The 19,150-nt window shown below is 38.8% G+C and overlaps 1 protein-coding gene across 6 annotated transcripts in view; it reads right to left on the reverse strand.

The window, feature by feature from the left end:
- The window catches only part of foxp1b (forkhead box P1b), a 536,506-nt gene that overhangs the window by 467,087 nt on the left and 50,269 nt on the right, over positions 1 to 19,150 (reverse strand). For all 6 annotated transcript variants that reach the window (XM_061923944.2, XM_061923948.2, XM_061923943.2 and 3 more), the window contains exon 2: positions 17,326 to 17,411. The gene's annotated coding sequence lies outside the window, so the exon portion shown is untranslated. The remainder of the gene's footprint in view (positions 1 to 17,325; positions 17,412 to 19,150) is intronic.

Here is a 19,150-nt window from a genome sequence, read left to right on the forward strand (position 1 = left end):
AACTCATATGGAAACGGGGTTTGTATAATGACTGTCTCTGTACTGTTCTTCATGTCGCTTCTTCAAGTAATAAAAAACAAACTTGTTTACAAGTCCCTGATAATGATTTGTTGGCGGCAATTTTTGCAGATTATAGTTTTTTTTGTTTGGTGTCTGACTTTTTTTAATGGGTTATGGGTAGGGATGTCCGATAATATCGGACTGCCGATATTATCGGCCGATAAATGCTTTAAAATGTAACATCGGAAATTATCGGTATCGGTTTCAAAAAGTAACATTTATGACTTTTTAAAACACCGCTGTGTACACGGACGTAGGGAGGAGTACAGAGCGCCAATAAACCTTAAAGGGGAACATTATCACCAGACCTATGTAAGCGTCAATATATACCTTGATGTTGCAGAAAAAAGACCATATATTTTTTTAACCGATTTCCGAACTCTAAATGGGTGAATTTTGGCGAATTAAACACCTTTCTATTATTCCCTCTCAGAGCGATGACGTCACAACGTGACGTCACATCGGGAAGCAATCCGCCATTTTCTCAAACACTGAGTCAAATCAGCTCTGTTATTTTCCGTTTTTTCGACTGTTTTCCGTACCTTGGAGACATCATGCCTCGTCGGTGTGTTGTCGGAGGGTGTAACAACACGAACAGGGACGGATTCAAGTTGCACCAGTGGCCCAAAGATGCCAAAGTGGCAAGAAATTGGACGTTTGTTCCGCACACTTTACCGACGAAAGCTATGCTACGACAGAGATGGCAAGAATGTGTGGATATCCTGCGACGCTCAAAGCAGATGCATTTCCAACGAGAAAGTCAAAGAAATCTGCCGCCAGACCCCCATTGAATCTGCCGGAGTGTGTGAGCAATTCAGGGACAAAGGCCCTCGGTAGCACGGCAAGCAATGGCGGCAGTTTGTTCCCGCAGACGAGCGAGCTAAACCCCCTGGATGTCTTGGCTCACACCGTCCCTTATGCCACCGAAGATGATCAAGAGAAGAATATCGACCCTAGCTTCCCTGGCCTGCTGACATCAACTCCAAAACTGGACAGATCAGCTTTCAAGAAAAGAGAGCGGATGAGGGTATGTCTACAGAATATATTAATTGATGAAAACTGGGCTGTCTGCACTCTCAAAGTGCATGCGGTTGCCAAATGTATTTCATATGCTGTAAACCTAGTTCATAGTTGTTAGTTTCCTTTAATGCCAAACAAACACATACCAATCGTTGGTTAGAAGGCGATCGCCGAATTCGTCCTCGCTTTCTCCCGTGTCGCTGGCTGTCGTGTCGTTTTCGTCGGTTTCGCTTGCATACGGTTCAAACCGATATGGCTCAATAGCTTCAGTTTCTTCTTCAATTTCGTTTTCGCTACCTGCCTCCACACTACAACCATCCGTTTCAATACATGCGTAATCTGTTGAATCGCTTAAGCCGCTGAAATCCGAGTCTGAATCCGAGCTAATGTCGCTATAGCTTGCTGTTCTATGCGCCATGTTTGTTTGTGTTGGCATCACTATGTGACGTCACAGGAAAATGGACGTGTGGTTAAAATCAGGCACTTTGAAGCTTTTTTTAGGGATATTGCGTGATGGGTAAAATTTGGAAAAAAACTTCGAAAAATATAATAAGCCACTGGGAACTGATTTTTAATGGTTTTAACCCTTCTGAAATTGTGATAATGTTCCCCTTTAAAGGCACGTCCTTTGCGTGCCGGCCCAGTCACATAATATCTACGGCTTTTCACACACACAAGTGAATGCAATCATACTTGGTCAACAGCCATACAGGTCACACTGAGGGTGGCCGTATGAACAACTTGAACACTGTTACAAATATGCGCCACACTGTGAACCCACACCAAACAAGAATGACAAACACATTTTGGGAGAACATCCGCACCGTAACACAACATAAACACAACAGAACAAATACCCAGAACCCCTTGAAGCACTAACTCTTCCGGGACGCTACAATATACACCCCCCGCTACCCAAAACCCCGCCCACCTCAACCTCCTCATGCTCTCTCAGGGAGAGCATGTCCCAAATTCCAAGCTGCTGTTTTGAGGCATGTTAAAAAAAATAATGCACTTTGTGACTTCAATAATATGGCAGTGCCATGTTGGCATTTTTTTCCCATAACTTGAGTTGATTTATTTTGGAAAACCTTGTTACATTGTTTAATGCATCCAGCGGGGCATCACAAGAAAATTAGGCATAATAATGTGTTAATTCCACGACTGTATATATCGGTATCGGTTGATTAAGAGTTGGACAATATCGGAATATCGGCAAAAAAGCCATTATCGGACATCTCTAATAATAAGAGGCCCATAACCGCACAGACATTTTAGTTTGTGGTATTTTCAGACATCAGACATCTTACATGTGTGTACGTTACTAATACATTTTTCTGGCGTCACTTCAAGGAGCAAGCGATGCTTACTGGGCTGTGTCGTGCACGGCTGTTACATGTGTGTGACAGTAAAAGGCGGCGTCCTTCTTGCCCGAGGAGAAGACGCACTGGTCAGACGCATTACTTAAAGGGCAGCATCTCACTGAACACGCCTCAACCTGCCCAAGGGGGGGTGTGAGTGTCCGTGGCCGTGTTTACGCTTGATCCTCAAGACCCCCGATTGTTGTTCATTTCCTCTGGAAAGGCGACGTAAGAATAAACAGGCCAAATGTTGCTCTTCCCCGGCCTTCACGCACATTATAGCTGTTTTATGCGCAATTGGTTAACCACAGGAAATTATACAATTAAAACAATTTTCTGCATCTATCAGTCAGAGTGATCTAATAAGCTATCGAAATGACACTAATGGAGTCAGCCTCTTTCTCTCCCCTTCCCCGAGCAAAAGTCTCTCCTCCTGTGTGACGCGATGAAGCCAGACCGTCTGCAACAGTGGAAAACAAAGAGAGCCAAGAGGAATAGAATTACGTTCGTTTAACAGGATGTTGGTGAGAGTAGTTGAAATTTAGCAGTTTTCTTTATGGGGTGTGGTGGAGCACGGAAGTCATTTGGGTGCTTGTTAAAAAAAAAAAAGCTGAAAAAAAGACAAACAAAGAGACTCTCATCCCCCAATATTAATATTTTGGAAGACGTTGCAGTAGTGTAAGGCAGTGTTTTTCAACCACTGTGCCGCGGCCGTGAGATACACTCTGGTGTGCCGTGGGAGAACATGTAATTTTACCTATTCGGGTTAAAAAATATTTTTTTGCAAACCAGTAATAATAATCTGCAAATGTGTCGGTGCTGTCTAGAGCTCGGCAGAGTAACCGTGTAATACTCTTCCATATCAGTAGGTGGCAGCAAGTAGCTAATTGCTTTGTCATACCTGCCAACTTTTGAAATCAGAAAAACCTAGTAGCCAGGGTCCAGGGGCCGCAGGCCCCGGTAGGTCCAGGACAAAGTCCCCGACGCAAAATGATTATTAGCATTCAGACAGGTTAAAATGTTGCTAAAACCATCACTTTTCTATCAGTCACAGTGACTTTTCAAAACAAAAATATTACAGCAAAAATCATATGGGTTGATTGACATGTTTATTCTGTAAGCTAACTTCAATAGTTTGAAATTATTTTGACAGTTAATGCCAGTTATCCTGTCAACCTTTCACAAGACTTCAATTTGTTCATTGAAAGTATAAACAGTATAAACACTTTTTACATTAAACAATTGGTAAAACAGTACTAAACAATTCCATTTAAAAAAAAATTGGTGTCATTATTAACTTTCTGTCCAAGCTTGTATAATCTACTGCCTTGTTCAATTGTAAAAAATATTCTGTGCCTAAAATTCAAATTTCTATCACAATTATCATACTGTAAACATGGTAAGCTAACTTCATTAAAATTAATAGTCCTGTCAATAGCATGGAATTACAATTCAAATGTAGTTTTTTTGTAAGCCTTTCAAAAGAATTCAAAATATGAAAAATTAATGAAAATTAATTTAAGCCATCAGACACTTGAAAAGTGGCACATCACATCTCTAATGTAATCATTTTAACTTTTCAACAGAAATAGCACTGCAAAAATATTAAGGACATACTTCTGTATTTTGGTAGTTATGCATGTACTTAAACATTTTCCGAAATAACTGTCCCATGTGATCAGCCAGTGCGATTGGAAGTCCATGCTCAATTATTGCCTCCGTAAATAAAACTTCGGCATTTATCACATCCAAAGAATCTGTTTGGGCGACGAAAAACGTTGAAAGTTTTCCACTTGTATCGCCAGCAACGGCATTAGACTTGTGTTTTTTTGTCCCAACGTGGTCTTTTACATCGCTAATTCCTCCATGTCCGATCGAAAAATCTTGTCTGCACAAGGTGCAATTCGCGTAGTTTTCACCCTTTTTGGAACGGATAATTATTCCCGGATAGGCTTTTGAATATTCTTCACGGAATGACTGCAGTTTTCTTTTCGGTTTAAGACTCGTGTGCGATTTTTCTCCGGCTGATTCCATGATCGTTCGCTCGTTTGGAAACAATGGCAACTGGTGCCTCGTGCTTGGCAGCGGTGCTATAAATAGCCTCGCGCATGGCATTCGGAATGGCTCGATAGGAAGTTACGGGAAGCAGTGTCATTGTTGTTACGCGATTTCGTGAATAAAACTTTAAAAAAAAAAAGTTTTTAATTAATGAAAAACCGTATTTTTTATCACTGCAACCGTAACCCGGAATAGGTTGATGAAAACCGTACTAATTACGGGAAAACCGGAGTAGTTGGCAGGTATGCTTTGTAGATGTCGGGACATGGTTTGTCTGATCACACTATGCCAGGGGTCAGCAACCCAAAATGTTGAAAGAGCCATATTGGACCAAAAATACAAAAACAAATCTGTCTGGAGCCACAAAAAATTAAAAGCCATATTACATACAGATAGTGTGTCATGGAATTAAGAGGACTTAAAGGAAACTAAATGAGCTCAAATATAGCTACAAATGAGGCATAATGATGCAATATGTACATATAGCTAGCCTAAATAGCCTGTTAGCATCGATTGGCTTGCAGTCCACACAAGTCAATAACATCAACAAAACTCACCTTTCATGCACAACCTTAAAAGTTTGGTGGACAAAATGAGACGGAAAAAGAAGTGGCATAAAACACGTCCTAGAAAGTCGGAGAAAGTTATACATGTAAACAAACTACGGTGAGTTCAAGGACCGCCAGAATTAGTAGGACAAAACGGCGCTCGCCAATCACTCGAATCAGTGAAGCATGTTTAATTTAAACAGTGTGCTTTGTAACAATTAGGGAGGTTTGTGTCATGTTTGTCCTCCTACAGAAACCATATTAAAACAAAAATATATTTTTTTCCCCTCATCTTTTTCCATTTTTCATACATTTTTTGAAAAAACTCCAGAGAGCCACTAGGGCGGCGCTAAAGAGCCGCATGCGGCTCTAGAGCTGCGGGTTGCCGACCACTGCACTATGCAGACGACAGCGTGCAGGTCAAAAAGTATCTAATGCTTAAACTAAAAATAAACAAAAGGCGAGTGCCGCTAAGAAAAAGCATTGAAGCTAAGGGATGGCTATGCAAAACGAAACTAAAACTGAACTGGTTGCAAAGTAAACAAAAACAGAATGCTGGACGACAGCAAAGACTTACAGCGTGTGGAGCAGACGGCGTCCACAAAGTACATCCGAACATGACATGACAATCAACAATATTCCCGCAAAGAAGGATAGCGACAACTTAAAAAGCCTTGATTGCTAAAACAAAACAGGTGCGAAGAATAGTGCTCAAGGAAGACATGAAACTGCGACAGGAAAATACCAACAAAACAGGAAAAGCCACCAACATAGGACCGCAAGACAAGAACTAAAACACTACACACAGGAAGACACCAATAAACTCCAAATAAGTCACGGCGTGATGTGACAGGTGGTGACAGTACTTAGAGACAAGTAGAGTGATGCATGGTTGGTTATGGTTTAAATTCATATTCGACTTTTTATTGTCAATATCGAGTTCAAATTTTTTAATGATTTCTGCCGGTGGTGTGCCTTCGGATTTTTTTCAATGAAAAAAATGTGCCTTTGCTCCAAAATGTTGAAAAACACTGGTGTAAGGCATGTACTGCAAAATAAACAAAAATATTTTGATTGTAAAATAATGCATGCGGTGCCATGTAAGAACTAATACTATGTCCGCACAAACTATATTTTCAAAAATGCTATCACCCGCTCCTTGTGTTAAAACCATGTCCATTCACACGAGTAGCATTTTAAAAATATCTCTGTCTGCACAAAAACACAATAACCGCACTTAAAGTCCAATCAGAAGCCCTGAAAAGAAGCCAAAGCTGACTTTGATGCTTTTGCTCATCAGTACTGTATAGTGATATGTTATCGTATTTTTCGAAGTATAAGTCGCTCCGAGTATAAGTCGCACAGGCCAAAAATGCATAATAAAGACAGAAAAAAACATATTTAAGTCGCACTGGAGTAAAAGTCGCATTTTTTGGGGAAATGTATTTGATAAAAGCCAACACCAAGAATAGACATTTGAAAGGCAATTTAAAATAAATAAAGAATAGTGAACAACAGGCTGAATAAGTGTACGTTGTCATGTCTGTGTGATCATGTTTTTGTTTTGGTCATGTTCGTTTTGGGTTTTGGACTTTTTGTGCACTTTTGTTTTGTCACCATAGCAACCATTAGTTTTCACCTGTCACGTCACGCACCTGTTTCACGTTTTGAGTCACGCACCTGTTTTCGTTAATCATGTCTGTAGTATTTAAGTTCAGTGTTTTTCAGTTTGTCTTTCTGACGACCTCACCACATTTATGCTCTGTCCATGCCTGATACTTCTTTCCATGTCCATTCCTCATGCAACTATTTTTGTCCAAGCCAAGTAAGTTTTTGTTCCATGTTTATAGTCTTTTTTGGTTTCATAGTTTGTTCTTTGCCATTGTGCGTGTTTTTCGTTTGTACTTTTTTTGCTATAGTCTTTTGGTTTCATAGTTTATTCTCCGCCTCTGTGCGCGCTTTTTGTTTGATCCTTTTTTTTGTATTTATAGTTAATAAATAAATCATGTACCTTCATTCCCGTCTCGCCCGTGCCAACTTTCTGTTGCATCCCGGAAAAGCAAACACCCAGGACCAAGTCTTGACATACGTTATATGAGGCATAAATAACCAACTGAGAACGTGCCTGGTATGTTAACGTAACATATTATGGTAAGAGTCATTCAAATAACTATAACATATAGAACATGCTATACGTTTACCAAACAATCTGTCACTCCTAATCGCTAAATCCCATGAAATCTTATACGTCTAGTCTCTTACGTGAATGAGCTAAATAATATTATTTGATATTTTACGGTAATGTGTTAATAATTTCACACATAAGTCGCTCCTGAGTATAAGTCGCACCCCCGGCCAAACCATGAAAAAAAACTGTGACTTATAGTCCAAAAAATACGGTAGATGTATGGTAACATGTACATTGTCTTTATAATCAGTTTAATTACATGGAGCCCTGGAAATAAAAATTATTTTTGTTTTTTTAAATGGCCTGTGCGTCGTGACATTGCTGATTTTACGAGCAGAGGAGCATGTTCGGCAGCGCACAATCACGGAGTACTTACAAGTAGACACAGTGTGTAGACAGAAAAGGGAGAACGGACGCATTTTGGCTTAAAAACTAACGATAAAGGTGAAACTATAACACTGAAACGCCCTCAGGAAGAGGTGCTTTAAGACATGGCTAGCTAGCCCGCGGCTAACGTCTAAATCACTAATCCTCGCCTCCATGGCGGCAAATAAAGTAAGTTTCTTACAAGTATCATCCCTGTAGGAAGAAGAATAACTAAACATGCTTCACTACACACCGTAGCTCACCGGCGTCACAATGTAAACAAACGCCGTGGGTGGATCTACACCTAACATCCACTGTAATGATAACAAGTACAGGAGCATATCTAATTGATAGTACTATGATTACATCGATCATTTTTAGCATCACAAATACTTTTTTCGTTTATTTTTTTTAATTTATATCATGTTTATAAACTCAGAAAATACATCCCTGGACACATGAGGACTTAAAATTTAAATTATGACCATTGTATGATCCTTGGTATCAGATTGATACCCAAATTTGTGGTATCATCCAAAACTAATGTAAAGCATCCAAACAACAGAAGAATAAGTGATTATTACATTTTAACAGAAGTGTAGATAGAACATGTTAAAAGAGAAAGTAAGCAGATATTAACAGTAAATAAACAAGTAGATTAATCATTAATTTTTTACCACTTGTCCTTAATAATTTTGACAAAATAATAGAATGATAAATGACACAATATGTTACTGCATACGTCAGCAGCTAAATTAGGAGTCTTTGTTTGTTTACTTACTAATAAAAGACAAGTTGTCTCGTATGTTCACTATTTTATTTAAGGACAAAATTGCAATAATAAAAATATGTTTAATTTACCCTAAGATTTTTTTTTTTAAATAAAGCCAATAATGTAATTTTGTGTGGTCCCCTTTATTTAGAAAAGTATAGAAAAGTATCGTAATACATTTTGGTACCGGTACCAAAATATTGGTATCGGGACAACCCTAGCGCAGGCACAAGTTAATGCCGCTGCACAAAGTGAAATCAACACTTGTAAAGTCAATAATGTCATGTTCTGTTTAGGGTTGGGTGATATACGATATAAATGATATACATTTGGTCGACGGTAGAGTTGTTAATACTATCATTATATTGTAATGCGCGATTCTAGCTTGTCCAGCAAATTAGACAGCGACAAGCGAACAGGGGCGTTATCAACACACAGTGCAGCCTCTAAATCACTCATTTTCGCTTGCATTGTGGCAAATAAACAGGTTCTTACACGTACCACTATCACTGGAGGAAAAGAGATAGCTCAACATTTTACACTACACACCATAGAAGAATACAAAAAGCTCACTGCTAAGCTCGAGCTTTTGAATGTAAATATCAATCAATCAATCAATCAATCAATGTTTATTAATATAGCCCTAAATCACAAGTGTCTCAAAGGGCTGCACAAGCCACAACGACATCCTCGGTACAAAGCCCACATAAGGGCAAGGAAAAACTCACCCCAGTGGGACGTCGATGTGAATGACTATGAGAAACCTTGGAGAGGACCGCATATGTGGGTAACCCCACCCCCTCTAGGGGAGACCGAATACAATGGAGGTGGGCAGATTGATAATTCATCATCAAACTTTATTCCGGACACAACCATGGCCAAAAATACACTAAAAACGATACATAAATCTACAAAACAGCACCATAAAAAAAAAAAAATACTAATACAAAGATCAACAGTAACGATACCAAGTATGTCAGTATATAGTTGATACTACAGTGATTAGATTCATATTTTGCATTATAACAAACTAATTGTTGTTGTTTTTATTATTGTTGACAAACTCAGAAAATCAACAGGGATTTGAGCAGGGTTTAAGAAAATAAGAGGAAAATTTAAGGGGAAAAAAGGAACATATTTATTAGCACAAAGTTCTGCCAAGTTTACCCCTAAATAAATTAGAAAAAGGCGGTCTGTCATCTACAAAACAGCACCATAAAAAAAAAAAATATATATACTAATACAAAGATCAACAGTAACGATACCAAGTATGTCAGTATATAGTTGATACCACAGTGATTAGATTCATATTTTGTATTATAACAAACTAATTGTTGTTGTTTTTCTTATTATTGACAAACTCAGAAAATCAACAGGGATTTGAGCAGGGTTTAAGAAAATAAGAGGAAAATTTAGGGGGGAAAAAGGAACATATTTATTAGCACAAAGTTCTGCCAAGCTTACCCCGAAATAAAATTAGGAAAAGGGGGTCTGTCATAACGTTTTAGCAATCAATCAGACATTGTGAGGTTTTGTATTAGTGTTCCTAAAAATAGATAAACCGGCCCGCAGACACATTTGTTTTCCTCTAAATGTGGCCCCCTGAGTCAAAATAACTGCCCAGGCCTGATCTAGAACAAAACATGTGAATTTGGACTCATTTCATTATTCACACATTAAGTTATTTTATGTTATTTCAGCATATTTATATGCGCCCTGAAATCAAGTCTCCATGCAGTCATATATACAAAATGTACAGATTATCCAAAACATGTATTTTCGTAAACATGTCACAGCTTACATTACCAACAACATCTTTGACAATGAAGGCATGAACGCGACAATCCACATGTTGTATACTATCAGTAACAAGCAACGAAAGCTCCGCCCTCCTCTGAAGTAATACAAATACAAAGAATTGCTTTTGCGGCATCTAGTGGACACATTTTGAACAGCATTCAACAATATCAGCTCATTGTTATACTTAGGAAACTCCTCCAACGGGCCGGTTAAAAAGCTGTTCGCGGGCCTGATCGGCCTGCAGGCCGTACATTTGGCACCCTTACTGACTAGATGCTGGAGCCAAGGGGGAAGGTCAAGAAGAGAATTCGAATTTAGCCTAATTTTTACTTGCATCTCTGTCCACCCAGTGTAGAAACACCCCTATACTGTACAAATATATTTTCACTGTGCTTTCCTTTGCAACTTGCAAAACGGCTGGAGAGCTTTGTGTGTTTATGATGCAATCTGATGGAACACAATTATCCATTAGATATACGTCTTCCCATATAGATATTCCATACAGGGGGAGTGGCAGTACCCACAAGTAAGTGCCCCATCAGCAAAGAGGGAAAAGCTACCTTTTATGGTAACAGATCACAGACTCAATACATTGACCACAGAGCCCTCAAATGAGGCGTTAAGTGTCATGGTGGGGTAGCCTTGAAAGAAGAGCAGAAAGGTATGACCCTATAGTCATCCATGCATGAACTTGTTTAGCTCTCAAAATGCCTCCCCTTTGAGAAACATTGTCAAAACACGCTATATTGACTAAAAACCGTCATTTCCGGATTATAGAGCTTTGTGAAATGAGTTAATTACACCATACTTGCCAACCCTCCCGAATTTTCCGGGAGACTCCCGAATTTCAGTGCCTCTCCCGAAAATCTCCCGGGACAACCATTCTCCCGAATTTCTTCCGATTTCCAGCCAGACTTAAGGCACGCCCCCTCCAGGTCCGTGGGGACCTGAGTGAGGACAGCCTGTCGTCACGTCCGCTTGGCCAACCAAAAGGTAACCACAGAACACTATTCCGTATAGTGTTCTGTGGTTACTTTTTGGTTGGCCAACGGTTTACGTTGTATTGCGCACCCTGACGGCAAGTGTGGGAGTCGGTTCTGAAGTATGAAGTAAAGAGACGTAACTTCGTCACCTCACCTGGTTATTGACTCCAACCCAGAATATTACACTGCCCATACCTTCAAACGCTGTGCTACTGGCTGCGAAGCGTTGCACTTTCAAATACAACAATGAGTAGAGAGGAGTGTTATGTGTGTATATGTGTAAATAAATGAACACTGAAATTCAAGTATTTATCTTATTTATACGCATATATATATATATAATAAAATACATATATATATATATACATATATATATATATATATATATATATATATATATATATATATATATATATATAATAAAATACATATATATATATATATATACACACATATATATATATATATATATATATATATATATATATATATATATATATAAGAAATACTTGAATTTTAGTGAATTCTAGCTATAAATACACTCCTCCCCCCTAAACCCCGCCCCCGCCCCCCAAATCTCCTGAATTTGGAGGTCTCAAGGTTGGCAAGTATGAATTACACAGAAAGATTTTATAAATGTTTATTTACATAGCTTAATTGTTTCCACATGGCGGCAGTAAAACGGGTGATCAAACAAAACAGAAGTCATCGTCATGGACCCACTAGCTGCGAAAGCAAGCTCTCTAATCAGCTGAACAGAGTCAATAACTCCAAAGTGACATTTTGTTGAATTTAAGAAACTGAAACAATACGAAAAGAATGCCATTGTAAATTAATAATATCAACAAAGACACTTGTAAATCAGCATACTTGATTACATTACGATAGTACATACGATAGTACGTACAAATATTATCAATTTTTTAAATTTTTTATTATTTTTGTATTTTTTATTTTTTTTGTACGTTGTAGCACTTTGAGATTTTAACAAATGTAAAGGGCGTTACAAATGTAATTCATTATTATTATTATTAAATATGCATTAAAAAAAAACACTTCTACAGACATCACACATGGGCCGGTTTAGTAAGTAAAAATTGTTTTAGTGATACTGTAAAACTTACAAACGTTGTTTGAGGTGATAAATAAAGAGTCAATACAAGTAGCAACGCTATGGACGGCTAGAAAACCGAACGGCAATTGTGCTTCAGGTTCATAGCTCAGTCGAGACGGAAAGGCCATGCAGCACCTGCAGTGAGAAAACTCGTCCAAAAGATGGCGCCATAGCACAAACAATAACACACCAATTCAGTGTGTTTGCTTGTTTACATTTTGGCTGTCAGCAAAGAAAAATACATAAATTAAACCGCACCGTTTTATAAGCCGTTGGGTTCAAAGTCAAGGAAAAAAGTAGCAGTCTCTCGTCCGGAATTTACGGTATTTATTGCTCATTTTTGGGGTTTTTTTCATTGAGTTTTACCTTTGTAGCTGTAAGAAGAAATGGCGCCGCTGGAGTGGCAGTTGGTTGCATCAGCTCTACTCTTTTAATGTCCTTTGTTGTTTCCCTCTTGTTTGTATTATTTGTAGACTTTCTGATTCTGCACTGCAACCATATAATTTCCCCATTGCGGAATAAACAAAGTCTATCCTATCCTAATCCGATTACTCGACCAAACGTTAAGATAGTCGATGACTCAAAATAGTCCTTGTGGAGGGGGGCGTGGCCTGCCGCGGAACGGGGTGTGCAAGGACCGGCCTCGAAGACAGCGACAGGTGAGTGGATGGCCCAGGTGGGCCTTGTTATCTAATCACCTGTCGCCTTTACTAGCAGCAGCCGGAACGAGACATGGTGTGGGAGTTGGAGCCCGACAAGACACACGAAATGAGACACGCTGGACTGAAAAGGCCGAAAATATATTGCTGGAAAGCAATCACTGCATAAAAATAAAAGACTATAACCTCAGACAAGAAGAATCTTTGTGTCAGGAGAACCCACAGGAGGGCAACCTCTACAGTCCTATTTGGACTATGAGGTTAAAATGTCAATGCACTGATCTTCCAATATGTTTAGAGTGGTCCAAGTTCCTCTATACAAAAGGAGCGCGCTAGTGTTTTTAGGAATGTGCTGCAAACATGTTTGTCCCTGAAGTTTTGAACTGAACTGCAGTTCATTAAATAGCCCTGCACCACAGCATGAACATAAACAGAACCCAGTATGCCCTGCAAAGTAAAAGTCCTGCTAGGATAGAGTCAACATCCAATCTTCACCCCCAAAACTCCCACCTCGTGCTGGAAAGGCAGAAGGGTGCAGATAGAGTCATCTTCACAGTCAGATATTTTTTTCAGATACAGAATATGTTCCTCCAATCAGGGCTTGTATGTCAGACGGCGATAACAAAAGGAGCATGACTAAAATACTGACTGAGTCTTCATTTCATTGGTGGACACTTGTTTAATTTCTTTCATATTGCAACTCATTTGATCAGGTGTGAACATAATCATCCAAACCTAGGTGCACACCAAACAAGCGTTGTGTGACCACTTTCAAGCGGTGGGTTACAATCAGCTTGGAACCAAATTCTGAAGCATTTGTATCCTAACAATGTATTTGAATATTAATCATATGAGGTGCTCACTATGAGGTCTGTCACACCGCTACCTCTCCATCTGGCTGTTATCTATCGCACCCATAGGCCCTATTCGGACTTTATCAGCAAATGTTCAGAGTTTGTTGCTGATCTAGTGATGCACGCAGATAATATAATTATAATGGGGAATTGTAATATCCATATGAAATCCCTGTCAGACCCTGTGTGCGTGACGCTCCAGACAATAATCGATTACTGTGGTCTTACATAAATAATAAATGAACCCACGCATCGCAACGGTAATATGATAGATCTAACCCTTGTTCGGGGTGTCACCACCTCCAAAGTTACACTAAAATAACTGCCTCATAAAAAAGTTCTGACTCGTTGTCAACAAACTACTAACAAACAATGCTTTAGTAGCTACCCACAATAATGCTGTCCCAACCACGACTCTTGCAGGCCTATTGCCCTCGGTATTGGTACCATTCCCAAATATATGCGGGCTCTATCGATAACCTCACTAACAACTTTAAGGATGCCCCGCGCAACACCATTGATAGTATATCAAAGCTAAAGCTAAAAAAGGCTTCTAATATGCGTACCCCCTGGTTCACAGAATAAACCAGAGCTCTTAAACTATCATGTAGAAAGCTGGAACGCAAATGGTGCGCAACTAAACTTGAGGTTTAGTTGAGGAGTGATAGTTAAATAACTTATAAAAACAAATTACTACTCAAATCTCATCTGCATCAATAAAAACGATCCTAAATATTTGTTTAATACAGTAAAGTCGCTAACCCAACAAGGGACTCCTCCCAGTAGCTACACCCACTCGGCTGATGACTATGTAATTGTTTGAACTCATTAATAAAGGAGATTAAAGATAACGCGTCCAAGCTCCAAATGGGTTCTGTTAAAGGGGAACATTATCACCAGACCTTTGTAAGCGTCAATATATACCTTGATGTTGCAGAAAAAAGACCATATATTTTTTTAACCGATTTCCGAACTCTAAATGGGTGAATTTTGGCGAATTAAACGCCTTTCTAATATTCGCTCTCGGAGCGATGACGTCACAACGTGGCGTCACATCGGGAAGCAATCCGCCATTTTCTCAAACACCGAGTCAAATCAGCTCTGTTATTTTCCGTTTTTTCGACTGTTTTCCGTACCTTGGAGACATCATGCCTCGTCGGTGTGTTGTCGGTGGGTGTAACAACACGAACAGGGACGGATTCAAGTTGCACCAGTGGCCCAAAGATGCGAAAGTGGCAAGAAATTGGACGTTTGTTCCGCACACTTTACCGACGAAAGCTATGCTACGACAGAGATGGCAAGAATGTGTGGATATCCTGCGACACTCAAAGCAGATGCATTTCCAACGATAAAGTCAAAGAAATCTGCCACCAGACCCCCATTGAATCTGCCGGAGTGTGTGAGCAATTCAGGGACAAAGGCCCTCGGTAGCACGGCAAGCAATGGCGGCAGTTTGTTCCCGCAGACGAGCGAGCTAAACCCCCTATCGACCCTAGCTTCCCTGGCCTGCTGACATCAACTCCAAAACTGGACAGATCAGCTTTCAGGAAAAGAGCACGGATGAGGGTATGTCTACAGAATATATTAATTGATGAAAACTGGGCTGTCTGCACTCTCAAAGTGCATGTTGTTGCCAAATGTATTTCATATGCTGTAGACCTAGTTCATAGTTGTTAGTTTCCTTTAATGCCAAACAAACACATACCAATCGTTGGTTAGAAGGCGATCGCCGAATTCGTCCTCGCTTTCTCCCGTGTCGCTGGCTGTCGTTTTCGTCGGTTTCGCTTGCATACAGTTCAAACCGATATGGCTCAATAGCTTCAGTTTCTTCTTCAGTTTCGTTTTCGCTACCTGCCTCCACACTACAACCATCCGTTTCAATACATGCGTAATATGTTGAATCGCTTAAGCCGCTGAAATCCGAGTATGAATCCGAGCTAATGTCGCTATAGCTTGCTGTTCTTTCCGCCATGTTTGTTTGTGTTGTTTGTTTGTTGTGTTTGTTGTGACGTCACAGGAAAATGGACGGGTGTATATAACGATGGTTAAAATCAAGCACTTTGAAGCTTTTTTTTAGGGATATTGCGTGATGGGTAAAATTTTGAAAAAAACTTCGAAAAATATAATAAGCCACTGGGAACGGATTTTTAATGGTTTTAACAATTCTGAAATTGTGATAATGTTCCCCTTTAACGCAGATACGAATGTATGTACGACTGATATTTAGCTCCAAAATAATCGCTCTATTTTTGAACAAATAACATTACTCGACTCATAAATGGGAGAAAACAAACAACATGTTTACTTGACCCACTTCCTGGGAAACTTATCAAGTAGCTGTTTGTTAATATTAGGACCTTCAATGCTAAATATTATTTACCTATCACTTTCCCCGAGCACTCGAAACAGCCATTATTCACCCTCTGCTCAAAAGACCTAACCTCGATTCTGACCTCATGGTAAACCACCTTCCCTTTATCTCAAAAACCTCGAAGAAATGATTGCACAGCAGCCAAATGAAAACTTATCATCTAACAATCTCTGGGACTGTGTTTCAGGGCAAATCACTCTACTGAGACTGCCCTCGCAAAAGTGACTAATGATCTACTGCTAATTATAGATACAGATGCGTCATCAATGTTGCTGCAACTTGATCTCAGCGCTGCTTTTGATACCGTTGATCATAAAATTCTATTAGCACGTATCAAAACTCGTATTGGTATGTCAGACTTAGTTTCCTTAAATTAAACCCGCGGAAGCCTCTGTCGGTGTCAACAAGTAAAATTTGAGACTTTCTAAGACCATAATAAATGAAATTTAGGGCTAATCTTATATCCAAACTGACAAAAAAGGAACATGAAGGAAAATCAGAGACCATGAATTATTTGTAACTTTAGGAATTCCTTCACTGCTCTTTCACATTAGAAAAAAAAATGCTTAACCTAACTAAAACACTAGAAACCTCTTGTTTGTCAACTAATATCTGTTTGGAACTCTGAAATAAATCTTTTTGGATTTGCCATGGAATTCCAATGTTTGTAATGCTCCCAAATGTGCAAAGTTTTCTTGCAGAAGGTGCAGTGTGCTTCTAAAATAATCAAGTGCTGTCAATTAATTATTTTTTAATCAAGATTAATCACACCTTTATATCTGGATTAATGGTAATTAATCACAGGTCATAACTCGCTGATAATTTACCATAAAACAACCCGTGCTGCCATTCAGGTAACAAGTTGTACAGTCAAATTAAACTGTGTGATTAAACTGTGTGATTAATCTGCGTATAAACATGAATTATGGATTAAAAAAAATAATAATCACAACTTAACTCGTTATTTTTAACAGCCCTAAAATAATCATAACGTTAATATACAGTATTTTCAAAATCTTTCATAATCGTCGTATTTAGGACATTTTATGAGAGAATCAGACATGTTAAGGCCTTATTCAAATTATTGGATTTTAGACTTTTTAGGCCCATTTAAGACTCACTCAGCGGGTACCCTGGAAGAAGAAAGAAGAGGTGGCGAGTCGTCACATACCCTGATCACTGGTGCTGAATTTCCAGGCATGCCATTCCGTCAATCAGAATTGAGTTTGCAGTCTTAGCACAAAAACATGAGGGCTTCTAAGAGAACGGAGAGAGAGAAAGGAGAAGGAAGGGAGGGAAACAATACAATTACAAACAGGAAGTGAAAAGGTGGGGGAAAACCCCTGCATTCGCTTATTGAGCCTAAATCTGAATTAAAATAGGCAAATGTATACATGACCTTCTTTTGTCACAGATATTTAACAAACGATGACACACTAATTCCTGGTGATATATTCTGACCTACATGCATATTTGATTTATCTCCAAACCAACAGATCAAACACATGTTTTAGCCACAATGGTTATCTTTTTGAATCACAGAAACTGATTTCAGTGACTCATTCCTCACCTTTAGACAATTAAGTGAGGCCAAGTGACTAATACCAAACTACTGAGTTTATATTTGTGCACTGTTGAGCATATATATATATATATATATATATATATATATATATATATATATATATATATATATATATATATATATATATATATATATACACACATATATATACACACAAATATATATATATATACACAAATAAATACACACAAATATATATATATATATACTTATATATACACAAATATATAGATAGATGGATGGATAGATAGATAGATAGATAGATAGATAGATAGATAGATAGACAGATAGATAGATGATAGATAGATAGATAGATAGATAGATAGATAGATAGATAGATAAAGATATATACACATACATATATATATATATATATGTATGTATATATATATATATATATACAAATATATGTATATATACACTAGGGATGTCCCAATCCAGGTTTTTGCACTTCCGATCCGATACCGATATTGTTTTTGCATTTCCGATCCGATACCGATACCGATACTGACCAATACTGGCCTATCCGAGCATGTATTAAAGATTAAAGTTATTTAGCCTACTTAGTTGTCAGAATCATGTTGAAAAGGGTTTTAGTACTCTTGATAACAACTAGTCAGCTGAATTAGGGGAGTTTGAATAATACACAATGGTTGGTAACAAGAAACTGACCTGTTTATTCAAGGATAAACACAAAATAGACAAAATTATACATGATAAACAGAAATGGCATCATTGAACTAGGGCTGGGCGATATGGCCTTTTTTTAATATTGCGATATTTTAAGGCCATATTGCGATACACGATATATATCTCGATATTTTGCCTTAGCCTTGAATGAACACTTGATGCCTATAATCACAGCAGTATGATGATTCTATGTGTTTTGATTGATTGATTGAGACTTTTATTAGTAGGTTGCACAGTGAAGTACATATTCCGTACAATTGACCACTAAATGGTAACACCCGAATAAGTTTTTCAACTTGTTTAAGACGGGGTCTTAAACATGATTCATGATACAGATATATACTATTTTGATGGTGTGGAGTCTGGACGTGTGGCACCGAATGGAGATAAGCGTCTCAACAGACGTCACACTATTTGAACAATGATGACGAAAACTGTTGTCTCTGTCGTGTCCGTGTGTCGAAAATTGTTATGCGCTTATTTTTTTATTTGATTTTGTGCGTGGCATAGATTTGCCGTGCGCAGAGGACGCTTTAGCAGGCGCGCACCTTAGCGGCTGCGCTAGCATCACAGCTAACGTTAGCCATGCCGCTACCTCGCTCTCTGCTGGGAGAGGACGTATACGTATGTGACGTATGACGTGACAGTAATTGACGTATGACGTGACAGTATGTGACGTGTGTAAGAAGGTGCGCTCGCTGTCTGTGAGAGGGAGACACAG

Source organism: Nerophis lumbriciformis, linkage group LG28 (assembly GCF_033978685.3).
Source record: "Nerophis lumbriciformis linkage group LG28, RoL_Nlum_v2.1, whole genome shotgun sequence".
Taxonomy (NCBI): Eukaryota; Metazoa; Chordata; class Actinopteri; order Syngnathiformes; family Syngnathidae; genus Nerophis; species Nerophis lumbriciformis.